This window comes from Stegostoma tigrinum, chromosome 2 (assembly GCF_030684315.1).
Source record: "Stegostoma tigrinum isolate sSteTig4 chromosome 2, sSteTig4.hap1, whole genome shotgun sequence".
In the NCBI taxonomy this organism is placed as follows: domain Eukaryota; kingdom Metazoa; phylum Chordata; class Chondrichthyes; order Orectolobiformes; family Stegostomatidae; genus Stegostoma; species Stegostoma tigrinum.
The window spans coordinates 11,418,269-11,434,901 of NC_081355.1; the positions used below are offsets into that span (position 1 = coordinate 11,418,269).

The following is a 16,633-nucleotide window of genomic DNA, read 5'->3' on the forward strand; positions in this document are numbered from 1 at the left end:
GCAAGAGCAATGATTTTAACATCAGTGTGAGCACCTAACAGATTTGTCTGTCTGTGGAACATGATCTACCTTAACTTAGAAAATAGCAACAGTTCTTTTTCCAGTCATTGTTCTCATACTCCCTATTCAACTTCACATAATGTTAATTACTTAAAGATTATCCTGCTGTCAATGTTAGTAAGGGCAGTTAAAAAGTGCAGCAAAATTGGAAAATTTAAAGTTATAGATTTGTAGCTCAGGTTGCGGCGAACAAGTCTGCAACATCAAAATTGGGAATTGCATTGTTTCTCACTATATTTGTAGCTTCCAGGCTTAGGTAAAGAATTGTGGCTGGGTTTGGTTGAACAATATTTGACATGGTAAAAACACAAAAAGCAGTAAATAATAATAAATACTTGCAAAATAAACAATAAAAGTTCCTAAGTTTCACTTGATAAATAGTGTGACATACCTGGACAAAGTGGAACAATTACAGAGCTAACTAATTAATATCTTCTAGAGTTAAAATTGCATAAAAAGGTGGGTAGGGATTTTGTGGCATAATAGTAGTATTTCTATTTGTGGTCAGAAGGTCTGAGTTCAAGTCTCACCTGCTGTTGAAATGTACAAAAACATGTCCAAACAGACCGACTACAAATTTTCTCAAACAAATGTGATTTGAAATATTATAGCCTGAAATCCTAATGGCATCATTACGTTTAACCAGGTTTACTTTTAGAATTAGGGTATTAAAATGTGAGGCTGGATGAACGCAGCAGGCCCAGCAGCATCTCAGGAGCACAAAAGCTGACGTTTCGGATTACTTTTAGAATTAAGCAGGATGCATCGGATTGATAATCAAATAGTACCTGAAACAAATTAGATTTAGCAGATAGCAAATCATTCTGCAATTTCACCAGGATTACAATAAGTGTTGCCATGCACAAGACAACATACACCACTTTGAATATAAGGAGCTTCAATACTATGTTGCAATCTGCAATTGATTCATGTCTCTGGACTGTAGTGATTGTAATGAGGTCAGCAGGTGGACCTCAGGATATGAATTTCCTGTTTATGGTTGTTAATCTGGTACGATCAGGGAGTCCTGGCTGACTGATGCAAACAGAAGTGTTCAAAGCTTGCTTCTCACTGCGCTACCCAAGGACCTGATATTATAAGCACATTAGCAGAGGCGCAAAATGAAACAAAGGCAAAACTTAAGGATGAAAAAAACCTTTAAGTGGTCTTCTCTGCTACCAGTAAAGGCACATCTAGTCAGCATATATCCCTTCCAAGTTTCTGGTCTTAGATAAAAATGATTTTATCTCACCCAAATATTTCTGCATAATTCTGTACTCAGGAAATAATGAACATGGAGATATAAGAGACCATTTGGCTCATCTTGTCTGCACCAACTCTATTAGCTAGTCGCAGTTACACATTCCAGGTAAAATCTGTTAACTAAAGTACTTTGTTATGACCATACTCCAGGCAGGTCCTCAAGAACTGTCTGCAAATCAAAATAAACTATACGAGCTGATATGTAGCCCCCATGCGGTTTGAGTGTTTCAATTCAAAAATAAGCAACACTGCAGGTCTATATTTTAAACAAGTTAAAAACTTAGTTTATTATACAACTAATTCAGCTAGTCACAAAAACCGGAAGTGATAAGCAATAAAGTTAATAGCTAAAATATGGATTTAAAAGAGATTTAAAAGTCAGGGTAAAAATTGCTATTTAAGATGAAATGAGATCAGTCTTTACTATCATTGGAGGTCTCTCATTTGAAAATTCTCTTTCTGATGGATTGTAACTTGAATCTGTATTCAGCATTTGCAATGGCTTCAGTAGCCAACTGCATGGAAGTATCCTTTGTTAACGAACCCAATAGGTAGAAATGCTTCAGTCAGTGACTGGAGTACTTCTGCAGACACCACCTGAAAACTCCTAAACTTTGCTTTTAACAGTACAGGAAGAGAGTTAGAAATCTAGAATCCCTGCAATGCAGAAAGAGGCCATTTGGCCCATTGAGTTTACACCGACCCTCCAATGAGGATCTTACCCAGGCCCAGCACCTCACCCTAACCCTGTAACACCACAATTACTATAGCTAACTCACCTAGCCTGTGTGTCTTTGAACCAGTAGCAAAAACTGCAGCACCCAAAAGAAATGCTGATATGGACAGAACGTGCAAGCTTCACACAGACTGTCATCCAAATCTGTAATTAAACCCAGGTCCCTAGCACTGCGAGGCAACAGCGCTAACCACTGAGCAACTGTGCTGCCCAGTTCTGCAACCACATCTGTACACTCTGTCTGAAAGAAAACCAAACTTTACATGCTGTTCAGCTGAGTGCGTGGCCAGACCTGTTTTCATAGGTTCTTCTGCAAATACATGGCTGTTCACACACAAATATTTCTACAAGTGAAAACTTCAAAATGGGCGGCAGGCCAATCTTTCAAATTATGCTACATACTGGGTTACTCCAGGTGTGACAGAGACACACCCATTGACTTTTGGGTGAGGCAATTACTTTTTAATTGTCGAAGCCATTAATTTGAAGGCTCTCATTCTTTCAGATTATTGGCGAGATAGGAAGAGTTATTCACATCTCCACACAGAAGCCATTGTCAATGAGTTTATATAATTGTTTTACTGTTGCTCCCTCACAGACTTTATTTTGAAACATTTGCCTACCCCTTTCAAAATAAACCATGTGGATTCTGCTGTATCTTCCAAAAGCATCTACACAATTTAGCTTTACTGGTGTAGAGTCTCAAAACCAAGAATCTCAAGACTAGGTCCATACCAAATTTTAGATGTTAGTATCATAGTCATAGAGCATGGAAACAGACCCATTGGCTCATCTCATCCATGCCGACCAGGTTTCCTAACCTGAACTAGTCCAACTTTCCTGTGTTTGGCCCATATCCCTCTAAATCTTTCCTATCCATGAACCACACCAAATGTCTTTCAAGTGTTGTAATTGTACCTGCCGCTACCACTTCCTCTGGCAGCTCATCCTATGTACACACCATCTTCTAGCAAAAAAGTTGTTCCTCCGGTTTCTTTCAAATCTTTCCTCTCTCACCTTAAACCTATGTCCTCTAATTTTGGACACCCCTTCCTTGGGGAAGTCCCCTACTATGCCCCTCATGATTTTATAAACCTCTATAAAAGGTCACCCCTCAGTCTCCTACACATGTTGCCAGCTTCCAGAGGAAAAAAACATCTAATTTCATATGCTTCCTATTAATGAAATTAGTGCATAAAATTACTTGTATTTATGTGAAAAAATACATAACGGTGAAAAATGTTGCAAGAAATTAATTAATATTTAAACTATGGCCCGCTGGGGCAAAAGGGTGGTGGGAGAATTCACAGCTGCCTTCTAGAGCATGATGGAATCATTCCTAACCGAACTTGGCAGTGCCAATCTGTGGCGCACAGTGCACTGGCCCTCACTGATCAGAACAGTCTTCAATCCTTCCCCTGGTAACTGGGAGCCACTTCCAACAGAATGTGGCTGCCTTTCTCCCATCCCCTGGCTCACAGGGCTTCAGCCAAGACCAAACTTAGCAGAATCCTTCCTTTCCTCTCCCTGGCCAGTGGATCAACGGCCACAACTGCAACCCCAAAGACCCTCTTACTCATCATCTAGCACAGGATGCAAATCACAACTGAGCTCAGCAGCAACTAGCGCATTGAGCTTGGCAGCTCCACGCCTCTCTGGCTGCAGGGCACCAGCCCCAACGGAACCCATCAGCCTCCATACCTCCCTTGGCTCCTGGGTGCCAGCCAAGTCTGAACTCAGCAGCAACTCCCACAACTTCATCCCCAGCACAAAGAGCAGCTGCCACAACTGAGTGTAGCAACTCCCTCTCTTCTCCTGAATTGCCACTGAGCTCCCAATGCAGGCCTTGACCTACAGCTGGGGGACCATGCAGAGAAGCACCAAAATCTATTTGGACCAGAGCTTCTATCACAATCTGTTACCCTAGGATGGTCAAAACTCAGTTGTTTCTCTGTGCAGACTTAACTGGTACCCAAGAGCCATGAGAGAAGGGGTGGGGGCTGATAACTAGCTGTGCATTCCAACATGGCAATGCAGCACCTCACCAAATATTTCCCCTAGGTTACTCTACTTATCTAATAACAACTCAACCTAACACATGGAAGTTTATGGAAATGTCCAGTTTACAGCCAACTCTGTTTTAGATAGCTGAACTTGAGACTGTACTCATACTTCTTATTGTATCCACATTCCTACTCGGCGCTATGTGTCTTTAGTAGTAAAACATGGGATGCACTTATTTTAAAATATCTTTATTGATTTAACTCCCCATTGTTAAATTGTTAATGAGAACTTTGTGGCACTTTTTTAAAAATGCCATTTAATACATATCCCTCCATTTATTCTTTTCATATAGTAACAGCTCACATTCCTTGGTGTGACAATTCTTTCAACATTCATGTGCCTGTATTTGATTATATCGATCACAATGTACTATGTTCTTAACTTCTGTGCTTTTAAGTTCTCATACTGTGTATTTATGACAAACACAAGGCTCCCCACATTGGTGGAGAAGTCAGGAATGGATATCACAGTATACATCAATCCAATCTAAAAAAACATCCATGAAGCAGTACTTTGGCTAGTGAATGAAAAACAATTTCGTCTGCTATGTTCATTTTAATACTCAGTACTTCAATTTTAGGAACGTCTTCTATATTACGGAACTTCTACTTACGAAATGATTTTTGAAAATTCAAATCTATACAATAGCCGCCGCAATTCTAATATAAATAAACGTGTAACTTTCTGAAAGTATTCAATTCAATGTGTCTGGAAAAAGTATCTTTGACACTTTTCTATTCACGTTCATCTTTTCCTCAAACAAATTTTTTTTATATGCCTAAGTATCCTGTATAGTTCCCCTCGTTGTCAGAATGTTATTCTGTGCATTGTCCTTTCTTTCCTTCCCTACTTCACTTTCTATACTTCAGTTGATTTTATAATATGAGCCGCAGTTTCACTACTTGCCTCGAGTTCCATTTTAAATTTTCTATTCATTCAAATAGGCTTAATTTTCTTTTACTTCACATGATATGGAAATAATAAAAAAATTAAGATTTTTTCATGAGATGTGGATGTTATTGGCAAAATTAGCATTTGTAAAACATCCCAAATTACCCTTGAACTGAGTGGCTTGCTAGGCCATTTCAGACAGTAGTGCCACATTGTCAACCACATTGCTGTGGATCTGGAATAATATGCAGACCAGATCAGGTTTGCAGATTTCCTTGCTTAGGAGATCATTGTAACTAGATTTTATGTTAAATTTCTTGGTGACCAGTTAAAGTTTGATGGTCACCGTTAATAAAACTGGTTTTGAGTACCAGATTTTTTTTCAAATCCCATGGTAGGATTGAACCCACGATCCCTGAGCATTTGGGTGGTTGTCTGGATTGCTAGGCCAGCGACACAATCACTACTGTTACCGCAAACATGTTACATCTGTCTCTAAATCATCTCCTGTTTGTAAAGATCCCTGGTTTTTGTTCACTGCCCTATTTATGAGGCTAGTTCTATTTGCAGCTCAGTTGAATCTGTATACTTTGCTCAGTTCAATATCACATTGAATACTCTCTTTTCTTTTCAATTTTGAAAATGAATTTAATTATTTTATTATTTTCCACATGTTCTCCAATCCTTACTAATTTAAGTGCTCCACTTCATTCCTTACATAGCACTGCTCTTTCCCTTCTGCAAGAAATACTGATATCGAAAACTGTCTTGACCAAAATTGTCTAATAGAGCATCACCTACCCCTTCATGTCTTTGGCTTTTGCAAAGCTTTTATTGTGATCAGTTTGATAGTGGATGACTGGTGTTATCCATAGAAGCAGCTTGGCAGAAGAGGAGGTCTGACTTGAGAATCTCAACAATTTAGATTTATAAGTCGAGCCTTTAATGCAGAAAAACATCTGGAGAGTTTCTAGAGGCATAATCAAAAAACAAGTCTTAAAAATCTGTATTCAGGTCAACACACTGACGTTTTTAAAGCAAAAAAAAAGCAGGGAAGTAATTTGAATAAAACAGCATCTCCCTGTGGTTACATTCTATTTTAACTGCTAAATACATCTCTCTTTAGTAAATGACTGGACACATTAATAACCTTTAATGGGAGTCTGTTCTACACATACTTTGTTGGAAAAGAAAAACTGTTTTACAATCTCTAACGTCTTTTGAGGCTGAAAAGTTGTGCCCCTTTGTTATCTAATCAGATGATCAAAGATTAAGTTAAATAAACCAGAGAGTTACAGTAGAAAATATGCCAGCTGTGCCAATCAGTTTAATGACCTACAATCTTATTTTCTTCAGCAGGAAGAAACAAATTCTATTAAGAATTGATTATTTTAAATCCTGGAATTATGCCTGGGCTCTGAACCCTGCATAATGCAACAACGTCCTTTCAACTAAGGCCCATCTTAAAATGTTAGTGAAGATCTAAACAATGTTCTGTTTTCAAAAATATTGCACAATGAGTTTCAAAAATATTAAACTAATAACATTCCAATCTAAAAGTTTTTGGGGAGAACAGAGATGTTTTCAGAATTGGCAAACATTACAATCTCTCAGTCTTATTCTTATGTTTACATTACCAAGGTAAATTATTTCCTTCTGTCTGATTATTCACCATAGAAATTAGCTGAACCATCTTCTTTCTCACAGCTGTGTACACATAAAACAATGAAATGATAAAGGGAACACTCGGCCCATGTCAGTGTTGTTTGTTTGATACAGCTCTCCATGTAGTTTCATTATCCTTTATCAATTACTGGAAATCTGTTTTCTCTGGTTACTGACTTTTTTTGCCACTGGAAGCAAACTGTCTTTACTATGTGTTTTTCCAACACATAGTCCCTACAGAACCATGTGGAAGGTAATCTATTTCCAGATTTCATTAATAAAAGTCCTTTGAGTGGAAATAGTAGCATAAATCTCCGTTTCCAATTTCCATATATCAGCACCATCTTAGAATGAAATTAAATTTGAATTTCCAAGCTGTTTGAGGCTGAGGCTGCACTAAGTGCAGCTATTGGAACATTTTGATGGATAAGCTCCAATGCAACAATCAGTTTCAGTGTTCACAATCTTTGCTTTGAGAATGCCCTATTTCAAGAAAAATAAATAAATAAAATAATTTCCATTGTTTACAACAATTACTGTTCTTTTCATGACTATCAAACATGCCTTTGTAAGAAGTATTCTATCATTCAAGGGGCAAAGTCAGAAATCAGATGACACCAGGTTATAGTCCCTCAGGTTTATTTGAAATCACAAGCTTTTGAAGCGTTACCTCTTTGCCAGGTGGGACTATAACCTGGTGTCATCTGATTTCTGATCTTGTCCACCCCAGTCCAACATTGGCATCTCCACATCATGGCTACCATCAACATTCAAGAGGCAGTTAGATTTTGTAATGGTATGTCAATGGAAGAATGACCTAGGTGACTTGAATGGGCTCCCTAATTTGTCCTATCTTTATAACGTATAACGCGGTCAGGGGAAGAGACTGATAAAATAATATTAATATACATAGAATTAAAAAAGGACAAATGACGTACTCTGCCAAGGTGATATTACTCTACTGTATGTAACTGATATTTTAATCCCAGAACTAAATTACAGCCCTGAAAATATTGTAATATATCAATTCCATTTACCAATTTGTACTTTGAAGTTCATGAGGTCATCTGTTTATATATTGTGTGAACCTTCCACTCATATTTGCTGTTGCGTCTGCTGTTAAGGACTAGGATACACTGTAATTGATGCATAGCTACATTCATGTTGAAAGACTAATGACTGCAACATAATTTCTACACTTATCTAGTTTATCCAGAAGATCAGCCAGTCAAAACATTTTTTTTCTTAAACCTAGCTCAAAAATTTCCCTTATGGATAGAAGTTTGAGAAGTCTGCAACATTCTGCATTGCTTACATTTTTAAACTTTTGCAAAGTGATAAGTAACATGGTTGTGTTTTTAATGATTTCTTTCACAGTATGTGAAATATGAAATACTGATGCTCCCCACCACCACCCAAGCTAGTGGCTAAATATATCATCCACTTACTTCCATACAGCCTGGAAAACATAGTTTAAAGTATTGGTCTGGGTTGAGTACCTGATCTTTAGCTGTGGCATTTGGGAGGTTCTATACATGGTATTTGCACTAAAACATAAAAGTTATGATTTTCCTTCCTGATCTGAATATGTTAACCCCTACAGGAAATACAGGTATCTGTGATAAGCACAAAAATATAAAGGTCTGGCCCCTACAAAAATGCAAGAATCTAAATCTTCGTTGCCTAGACTTGTACAAGAATGAACACTCGGGTATGGTATTGGCTGACCGTTGATACGTAGTGCTGTCACATTCATACACAAGGTAGCACTATCAAGTGCAGACATCTTAAAAGAAAAGTAATAAAATTACTGGTAGTTATCTTAATCTGTTCGCTTTAACAATTTTAGCATTTAATAATTTTTCATCTTTCATATACTTCAAAACATGAACTGGAATGACAAGGCCAAATATAGTGAAATAATGATCGGGTGCACAATTTCAAATGTAGCATAAACATCAGAAAGGTATGCGAATTAGGAATTGGTTTGTTCAATTGACTGGATGGTTGGTTTGCAATGCCAGGTGATGCAAACAGTGTGCTTTCAATTCCCCCGCCATCTGAGGTTACCATGAAGGTTCCACCTTTTCAACCTCTCCACTCACCGCAGCAGAGTGACCCTCAGTTAAACTACTGTCTCTAAAGAAAGAGCAGCCCCACAGTCTGGGCAGACTACTGTGATTATATTTTTAGGTACAGAACAAAAAGTAAATGTTGCAATAAAGAGCTAGGAGGAAAAGGGAAACAAAAAGTATTAGGAAAGCTTTTTTCACCTAATATGTAACCTGGTTCGATAGGCCAGACAATGCCCACGAGAAGAGCTCAAGTTGCAAGAAATTAAATTAAGTTATAGAGGGTCTTACAATGTCAAGATTCAGATCAGAGTTAACACAGGGGTAGTACATTAGTAACCATGAGGCTTTTAAATATTTTCAGGAGTTTTAAAAAATGTAATACTTGTGTTGTCCAGTAGGCATTATAAATATATATTCAAACAGATCAAAAATGTGACAATTCATATTCTCTGCCAAAGAAAGACTGATCTTATGTGTATCAGCTTTTCACATCTACAGTATTTTCCCAAAATGCTACACAAATAATTCATGATTTTTCAAGCGAAATCACAACAGTTTTATAGGCAAATGCAGGAAACAATCTGCAAACAGCAGGGTCCCAGCAATGAATGTTTAACTATATAACCTATTTCTGATAACTTAGCAACTAGAAGAGGCCATATTTTAATGTGTGGTATGGAAAAGGGTACCTCTGACAGTGCAGGATTCCCTCAAGTAACCTAGTATCAATGCTTAGATTCCCCCAGTGAGGCATGAGCCCATAACATTCTGAATAAAGAGCAACAGCACTACCACTGGGCTAAGTTGACACTTAATGTGCAGCTTTACAAATTAAATGACAATTTACATTTATACGGCACTGTTAATATAGTGTAAAAATTTCAAGCAACTTCAATTCGATGACATTTAACTTGCCATCCACTTAAAGAAAGCTTTATATATGTATTAGCCCAAGCTGTGAAGGTCATCTGGCTTTTGATGTTAGAACTGTTTCACAGACAAGCCTCGTTCTGTTCTCTTCCCATGTACGTGCACATTGCAGTTAGAGTCAGATACTAATGAGTGGAAACCATGACTGATTTGTCTATCCCAAGACCACTGAAACCAATTACAGGACTCCTTTCAACTTCATGGTTGAGATCAACTAATTGGGAAACAGGAGGGCTTGTAAGCATATTGACCAAATCTGCTCAGCATGATGACATCACAGTTGTCCACTGAGGCACTAGGGGGAGCCAGCATTCAAGGTTTAAAAATCCACAACATAATTTTTTACAAGAACTGTAACATGTTATAGCATATTTACAAGAGATTTTGTCAAGCATGTTTGTTACTGTGAAGCACAATAACGTGATACACCTTACAGGTGACTTGAAACATTCAAAAGCTGTGCCATCCAGATATAACAGTTCTAGCACTTCCTAGATCTCCAACATTGTTCAATTGTTCAGTTCTGTACTGTAGTAATTCTTGATGATTGGCTGAATATTCCATAAATAGGCCTTGTAAATGGATGACAACATCTTGTATCAAGAATCGAGTGCTGTAATGCAATTACGGATTACTTAAAAGTAGCAAAATGCTGGAATATTGTTTTATTCTACAATTTAACTTCACAGAGCTTCATCTTCAAAAAACAGTGGACATTTACCCTCTCAACAAGTTATCAAACATGTTCTTTATCATTATTCATTAAAAATTGTGAAAAACATTTGTGGCTGTTTTGATTGCAGAAATCCTTTTCTAAGAATGAAATGAAACATACATATTTATACTGACCTGTTTCCCAACAGTTCCTTCACAACCTTCTGATAACTTAGCAACCAGAAGAGGCCATATTTTAATGTGTGGTATGAAAAAGGGTACCTCTGACAGTGCAGGATTCCCTCAAGTAACCTAGTATCAATGCTTAGATTCCCCCAGTGAGGCATGGGCACACAAAAGAAAACCAATTTTCATACCTACAACCAACCATAAAAATTGAATCTGTCAACACCTCCCCCTCTTCCCAACATTCATTAATAACTTTGACTTTGTCGCAATTGTGACATTTCAAAAAATTTGTGGTTGACACAAAACTTAGAAGCATTGTGAAGTGAGGCGAATACATCAAAAGGGCATATACAGATCCAAAGAATGATTGGATAACTGGATGAAGTGTGAGGTGTTTCATGAGTAAAGTGGTTGGAAGAATGGGAAAAAACAATACAAAATTAAGGACATAATTCCCAAGAGAGTGAGGGAGTAAAGGGAGTTACAGGGTGTATTATGGACAAATCATTGCAGATTTTAGGGCAGGCAAAAAGCAGATAGCAAAGCATTTGGGATCATGTACTTGATAATATGGGCATACGGTACAAAAGAACGGAAGTTATGATAAAATTATGGTTCAGCCTCAACTGGGGTATTGCATTAAGTTCTGGGAGAAGGTGAAGACATTAAAATGGGTTCAGAAAATATGGATGAGAAACATCAAGGTGGGGTGATCTCAGAGGAGATTAATAGAGATTTTCAAAATCATGAGCACAGCATGGACACAGCATATAGGGGGATAGTGTTTTCACTTATAGCAGGATTGAAGACACCCTTGCAAAAGCAAAGAAAGCAACACAACATGCAATTTTTTTTATGCAACAGTTTTCAGGATCTGAAGTGTGCTATTCAAGAGTATAGTGGAGGTAGCATCAACTTTGGCTTTCAGAAGAGACAGATAAATACCTGAACAGGAAAGAATTGAAGAGATATGGGGAAAACAGGCAGAGGAACGACACTCAATGCACTGCTGTTCCACAGTGCCAGTACCATCACAATTTGCGAAGTAGCCTCCCATATTATAACTAGTCTATGATTCAAAATATAAATAATCAAAAGAAGCCAAAGCAGAATATGGAATAAAGGAGAAAATTCCTGCAGATGCTGGATATCTTTACTGAGAATGACAAATGCCAGAGATGCAGGGGGTCCAAGAGCTAGTGTTGAGTTCTTCATGACTCTTCAGAGCTGAAGTGAAATGTGGAAGGGACAGCATTTATGCTATAATTAAGGGGTGCTGTGGGGGCGATGCGTGAAGGATGCTGGCAAAAAGATGTTGATTGTTCAGATTAAAGTGATCGGAATGTGAGAATGCTTTACTCGTTATTTTCTCCCATTTCTTCCCCCTTTTAGATTTGCTTGTTACATTCTCAGTAATCATGTCCTCTCTCCCCTCCCCCCACTCCCAACACCCCAGCGGAGCTCTATGTTCTTTCCAGTCAGAATATGGAAATATGTTTGGACATGTAAACATTTATAATTTTATTCTGTTACCTTATTATCAGGACATTACATTAAACCTAAAGTTTTTTTAAGCAAATGGTAGAGAGCACCAAGATAACAAAGTGTGAAGCTGGATGAACACAGCAGGCCAAGCAGCATCTCTGGAGCACAAAAGCTGACGTTTCGGGCCTAGACCCTTCATCAGAGAGCACCAATTGGTTTAAGGTTGACAAAACAAAATCATGGCTGCGTCAATCATCCCTTTAAATAACCACCACATGCAGTCTTGGGTAGCCAGAGCAGGCATTTGCAATGGGATGATTTTTGTTTATAAGTTAATAAAGGTTGAGGTATACAATTATGGAATTAAGCAAAAAAACTGAAATATAAATAAATTTGCAAAAAGCATAGTGCAAAAGTCTATTTTTAAGATGAATGGTGAAATTATTCCACAAGCATAATATAAAGCTTTCACGGTCAAAGAAGTTATTCAACAATTATGAATTTGTACATAATCAAAAACCCATTTCATTCAACAAGTGTGAATTTCAAGGCTGATTCTGCAATGAGAAGAATATTGGGAAATAAATGGGAAAGTTTTCACACCAACTCAGTGACTTCTAACTTATTTCCATCTTCAATGATTTCAATATCACACCCTATGGAGTAGCAGTGAGTCACAGACATTAACTTCTGGACTTCAGGACTTAAAAGCAAAAGATGACAAAATTGGCCTTAAACTTTAAACAATACTGATGACGAATACAGATAGCCTTGCCATCTTTATATTACAATCTTTGGGGCCACTGAAACTTCATTTGCAGCCTTCTGCTAATCATGCAGCCTCCAGTCTCAAGCCTGACTTGGTCAAAACTAGTCAACTTGGTACAATTCGTGCTGAAAGCAATTAACATGCTTCCAATGCAGTGTGAAACCAGAAGTTGAACTCTCTCTATTAATACATGCTGAAGTAACAAGACAAAGTAAATAAAGTTCCATGATTTGGAAAACAGTTTCACTGATTATAGACAAAGAAAATGTAACAAGAATGTTTTTTAAAGTCTTCAATTAGTTACCTCAAGGTTATGCTGTACAGCAATTTCTATGCTTGGGGTAATGTGCATTTAAAATGATTATTAATTACTGAAATATGCATTACCTTGAACACAGCGGTAAAAGACCAGCTACAAATTACCTTCAATAGACACAATATCCCCCAGTTTTCAGCTTAGTTTTAATCTATACCATCATGCCAAGTCATATTGATCCTACAATATTCACAATTACACTATATAATCAGGCTTATTCTATGCTTCACTCTTAATTTTAAGAAGAAACAGCCCAAGGTATGCAGTGAAAGACAACAAACATGCTGATAACTATCAGCTCCAAAAATCACAACATTTGCAAGGAGTACTTCACCTCCTCCAGAACTTCCAATTCCCTGGCTCCCAACACCTCATTTTCACCATGGACGTCCAGTCCCTATACACCTGTATTCCTCATGCAGATGGCCTCAAGGCCCTCCGCTTCTTCCTGTCTCGCAGGCCCGACCAATACCGCTCCACTGACACCCTCATCTGCCCAGCTGAGCTCATCTTCACCCTCAACAATTTCTCTTTCGATTCCTCCCACTTCCTACAGACAAAGGGGTATCCGCATGGGCCCAAGCTATGCCTGCTGCTTTGTAGGTTACGTGGAACAGTCCCTCTTCCGCACCTACACAGGCCCCAAACCCCACCTCTTCCTCCATTACATTGATGACTGTATCGGTGCCACCTCTTGCTCCCCAGAGGAGCTCGAACAGTTCATCCACTTCACCAACACCTTCCACCCCAACCTCAAGTTCACCTGGGCCATCGCCAACGCATCCCTCACCTTCCTGGACCTCTCAGTCTCCATCTCAGGCAACCAGCTTGTAACTGATGTCCATTTCAAGCCCACCGACTCCCACAGCTACCTAGAATACACCTCCTCCCACACACCCTCCTGCAAAAATTCCATCCCCTATTCCCAATTCCTCCGCCTCTGCTCCCACGATGAGGCATTCCACTCCCACACATCCCAGATGTCCACGTTCTTCAAGGACCGCAGCTTTCCCCTCGCAGTGGTCGAGAACGCCCTTGACGGAGTCTCCCGCAACATATCCCTCACACTCCACCCCCACCACAACCGCCCCAAGAGGATCCCCCTCGTTCTCACATAACACCCCACCAACCTCCAGATACAACGCATCATCCTCCGACACTTCCGCCATCTACAATCCGACCCCACCACCAAAGACATTTTTCCATCCCCACCCTTGTCTGCCTTCCAGAGAGGCCACTCTCTCCGTCACTCCCTTGTCTGCTCCACACTCCCCTCCAACCCCACCACACCCGGCATCTTCCCCTGCAACCACAGGAAGTGCTACACTTGTCCCCACACCTCTTCCCTCACCCCCATCCCAGGCCCCAAGATGACTTACCATATTAAGCAGACGTTCACCTGCACATCTGCCCAATGTGGTATACTGTATGCATTGTACCCAGTGCGGCTTTCTCTACATTGGGGAAACCAAGCGGAGGCTAGGGCACCGCTTTGCAGAACACCTCCGCTCGGTTCGCAATAAACAACTGCACCACCCAGTTGCAAACCATTTTAACTCCCCCTCGCATTCCCCAGACGACATGTCCATCATAGGCCTCCTGCAGTGCCACAATGATGCCACTCGAAGGTTGCAGGAACAGCAACTCATATTCCGCTTGGGAACCCTGCAGCCCAATGGTATCAATGTGGACTTCATAAGCTTCAAAATCTCCCCTTCCCCCACTGCATCCCAAAACCAGCCCAGTTCTTCCCCTCCCCCCCACCGCATCCCAAAACCAGCACAGCCTGTCTCCGCTTCCCTAACCTGTTCTTCCTCTCACCCATCCCTTCCTCCCACCTCAAGCCACACCTCCATTTCCTACCTACAACCTCATCCCACCTCCTTGACCTGTCCGTCTTCCCTGGACTGACCTATCCCCTCCCTACCTATACTCTTCTCTCTACCTATCATCTTTTCTCTCCATCTTCGGTCCGCCTCCCCCCTCTCCCTATTTATTCCAGAACCCTCTCCCCATCCCCCTCTCTGATGAAGGGTCTAGGCCCGAAACGTCAGCTTTTGTGCTCCTGAGATGCTGCTTGGCCTGCTGTGTTCATCCAGCTTCACACTTTGTTATCTTTATTTGCAAGGAGTACATTTGTTTTAGGAGAATGAAATTAATAACTAAGAATTTTGGGCAATCTAACATTCTTCCTCATCCATTCATTCTTCAACGGTAGAAATTTTCCTAAGACCTTTCATGTAATAATTTCCACATTTTTGAAACCAGTAGTAGTATCCATAGGTTAGAGTAGGAAGAACAATAGAAGTAAGAGTGTCAACTGATTGCACATTAGAAAAAAATGGTACTAAGTGACAGTCTGTGAAAATGGGCAAGAGGTAATTAGGCACAGGGAATCAAAGGGGATTCAGAGTTATCTGAACATCTATCACCAACCATGAAAGGCATAGGGGTGTGGAGACATACCAAGTAAACCACACAGGCTTTGGGTTATTGCAGGAAGTGTGTTGCAATATCATGAATGGATTTCAAATGAGAAATATGTGAGCACCAGGCATTTTGGCACAATTCACCCAAAATCAGCTCAATGAGCCCAAAAGATCTGAGAATTTAAAGCAAAAGTGATACCGAATGCAAATCTTCTGCTTAAAAATCTTCTGCTTTAAAAACAATTGCACAAAAGTTGGCACGCTGGCTCAGTGGTTAGCACTGCTGCATCACAGTGCCAGGGACCTGGGTTCAATTCCAGCCTCACACGACTGTCTGCGTGGAATTTGCACATTCTCCCCATGTCTGCGTGGGTTTCCTCCAGGCACTCTGGTTTCCTCCCACAGTCCAAAGATGTGCAGGTTAGGTGGATTGGCCATGTTAAATTGCCCATAGTGCCCACAAATATTTAGATAAGGTGATTTTGACATGGGGAAAATGCAGTGATACAGGAGTGGGTCTGAGTGGAATGCTCTTCGGAGGGGTGGTGTGAACTTGTTGGGCCAAGTGGCCTGTTTCTACAATGTAGGGATCTATGACATCCCACTCTCCTAAACTGTGCAAGCCCATACTGACACATTTTAGTAAGAAGAATAAGTAGATGCAGCATGATCTAAGTATTACAATTTTGAGGAGGAGACAGGAATAAAGAGACCTGGAGATGAATGTACACTAAAGATAAATTAAATTGAACAGTTTTTTTTGGGGGGGGGGTGGTGGGCGCGGAAGTGAAACAAGAACAGAGATGCCTGGTGATGTGTGTGCTTATTCTTTAAAAATGCAGGACTAGTTGAATCCTTGGTTTTTTTTTAAAAACAGAGGAGTGTACACAAAAACAAACAAGGTATTCTAAGAGATAATGGGAACTGCAGATGCTGGAGATTCCAAGATAATAAAATGTGAGGCTGGATGAACACAGCAGGCCAAGCAGCATCTCAGGAGCACAAAAGCTGACGTTTCGGGCCTAGACCCGTCATCAGAGAGGCATTCTTCATCAGAGAGGTATTCTAACCCTTTAACATACTGGTTAAACATCAGCTATAATATCT

General features: G+C 39.8%; 1 protein-coding gene across 16 annotated transcripts in view; it reads right to left on the reverse strand.

Moving 5' to 3' along the window:
• The window catches only part of fars2 (phenylalanyl-tRNA synthetase 2, mitochondrial), a 380,692-nt gene that overhangs the window by 359,494 nt on the left and 4,565 nt on the right, over positions 1-16,633 (reverse strand). For 9 of the 16 annotated variants that reach the window (XM_059652271.1, XM_048520843.2, XM_059652262.1 and 6 more), the window contains exon 2: positions 5,816-5,984. The exons of the other annotated variants lie outside the window; for them this stretch is intronic. The gene's annotated coding sequence lies outside the window, so the exon portion shown is untranslated. The remainder of the gene's footprint in view (positions 1-5,815; positions 5,985-16,633) is intronic. 16 annotated transcript variants of the gene reach the window in all.